The sequence below is a fragment of the Schistocerca piceifrons genome, unplaced genomic scaffold (assembly GCF_021461385.2).
Source record: "Schistocerca piceifrons isolate TAMUIC-IGC-003096 unplaced genomic scaffold, iqSchPice1.1 HiC_scaffold_1272, whole genome shotgun sequence".
Classification (NCBI taxonomy): domain Eukaryota; kingdom Metazoa; phylum Arthropoda; class Insecta; order Orthoptera; family Acrididae; genus Schistocerca; species Schistocerca piceifrons.
Window position 1 is genome coordinate 45,001 of NW_025727094.1, and position 2,500 is coordinate 47,500.

The 2,500-nt window shown below is 57.5% G+C and overlaps 1 non-coding gene across 1 annotated transcript in view; it reads left to right on the top strand.

The window, feature by feature from the left end:
• Positions 1-2,483: 2,483 nt before the first annotated feature.
• Positions 2,484-2,500, top strand: part of LOC124731191 — a 1,909-nt gene continuing 1,892 nt past the window's right edge. The window contains exon 1 of the ribosomal RNA XR_007008188.1: positions 2,484-2,500. This exon is cut by the window's right edge and continues 1,892 nt beyond it. This is a non-coding gene — a ribosomal RNA (small subunit ribosomal RNA).

Sequence of the window (2,500 nt, forward strand, 5' to 3'; positions counted from 1 at the left end):
TGTTGTGCCTTAACCTAACCCATGTTGTGCCTTAACCTAACCCATGTTGTGCCTTAACCTAACCCATGTTGTGCCTTAACCTAACCCATGTTGTGCCTTAACCTAACCCACGTTGTGCCTTAACCTAACCCACGTTGTGCCTTAACCTAACCCATGTTGTGCCTTAACCTAACCCATGTTGTGCCTTAACCTAACCCATGTTGTGCCTTAACCTAACCCATGTTGTGCCTTAACCTAACCCATGTTGTGCCTTAACCTAACCCATGTTGTGCCTTAACCTAACCCATGTTGTGCCTTAACCTAACCCACGTTGTGCCTTAACCTAACCCACGTTGTGCCTTAACCTAACCCACGTTGTGCCTTAACCTAACCCACGTTGTGCCTTAACCTAACCCACGTTGTGCCTTAACCTAACCCATGTTGTGCCTTAACCTAACCCATGTTGTGCCTTAACCTAACCCATGTTGTGCCTTAACCTAACCCACGTTGTGCCTTAACCTAACCCACGTTGTGCCTTAACCTAACCCACGTTGTGCCTTAACCTAACCCACGTTGTGCCTTAACCTAACCCACGTTGTGCCTTAACCTAACCCACGTTGTGCCTTAACCTAACCCACGTTGTCCCCTAAAGTAACCCACGTTGTCCCCTAACGTAACCCACGTTGTCCCCTAACGTAACCCATGTTGTCGCCTAAACCTGCTCTGTAATTGTTATACGACTCGTTCAATTAGTGTAGTGTTGCCCACCCGCAACCCTCGCAATATAGTTCGCTACTCGCACTGCCCGCTCCCCTGTGTATCGCTTCATGTTAAACACCTTGCAAGTCTTGCTGACTTTCCACATGCTCCTGCTGTACACTGTAATGTGGATGGCAGCAGGACGTACATGCCGCCCCTCCCCACGTCCCCACCTTGCCCCCCTGCCTTCGCAAGCTGGTTGGTGAGAAGTTTGCATGTTCAATGCCCTTCGCATGCGACGTACTCAGGCTACGTTGTGGTGCGGCCTGTGTCAACCGTCCGCTAATGTCGTACGCGTAAACCACAATCTGTACTGCACATTCGTCCTTATGTACCGAATGATACATCGTGGCACATGTGTGACCGTACAACGACTGCGCCCAAAAACGGCGGACCATACAGTGCAAATATTGTGCACGCAGCTACGTGTCGTCTCCCTATGAGAGCTGGATTGCAGTGTGGTACGCCATAGAGACGTGTGGGAGGAACGGACGCCGTGGATGGCGATCAGCATGAGCTGTCTGTTGATGTATTCGGACCTAGTCGTCTCTCCTCACACACCGTGATGGCATGGTGCACCGCGTTCCATATCTGCGACATGCTACAGAGGCCGGTTGACAGTCGTTCGAGCAATGGACATCGCATACGTACGGGGGCCACCTTCCACGTATTGTCTAGGCGTGCACATTTTGTTGCGTGTATGTGGGCAGACGTAGTGTGGCGTGACACCTGACACAGGCATGCAATAATCGTTGAAGTTGCAAATGGCGATGGACGCCTGCGTTTTCTGGTGAAGTTACGCAAATGAACAAATGGTAACCTGTTGTGGTGCGGTTGTTCTCGCTAGGGGTGAATCGGTGATGGCGACGATAGGTTGAGGTACGAACCGGTTGTTCCAGCGATACCCACCATGCCGACGAAACTGAACGGCATCTGGGTGTGAAGCGATACGCGGCGGTGGCTGGGTGGGACCGTCCCCGGCCGGTGAGGGGGCGCCTCCCGGCGTGCTGGCCGCGCGGTGCGTGGGCGCACGCGCTACAGCCGGCTGGTGGGGGCGGCCAGTGGCAGGCGCGCCGGCCGACGGACGCGGCAGGCGTCGCAGCTGCGCGCCGGCGCACCCTGCGCGCGGCGCCGTGCGGCCAAAGTAGGTCCTCGCGGGCCCGGTGCGAAGCGCGGTGGACATCTTCAGTGTGCTGGTCCGATTGAGGACTGTGTGCGTTGAGGATGCGCCGCCGCCCGGCGCTCGGCGCCGCGACGCCGTCTGCTGCTCGGTCGCCCCAGCGGTTCTCGCTGGTGGTTTGTATCGCAGCTGTGCGGATGTGTTGGCGCGTGCGCTGTGCTGGGAGAGTTCGCTTCGGCACCCAAGTGGGGCTTTTGTCCTTCTGTGGCGCTGGCGTTGGAGCTGCCGGTCACCGTAGGTGGCGCGTGTTGTCTCCCGCCGGCAATGCCACGACAGCACGCTCCCGGGCCTCTGTCGGCAGCGGCAAGCTCAGTTGGGAGCACGGGTGGTCGCACCGAAAGCGTCTACTCGCCTAACTCCGGGCGATTGCGCCTCTCTCGAACCCGACCAAGTACTTGGGACGGCGCTGCGCGCCGCCGGGACCTGAGAGGGTTTCGAGGTGTATTGTGCAGGGGAGCTCAGCCTCCTCCTGTTTGCAGAATGATTGAGCGGACGCTTGCGTGTTCGCGCGGGCCCCCGGGACACACTCCCGGGCGGCCGGCTGCTCAGCTCTAGTTGACGCAGCTCCCTGGTTGATCCTGC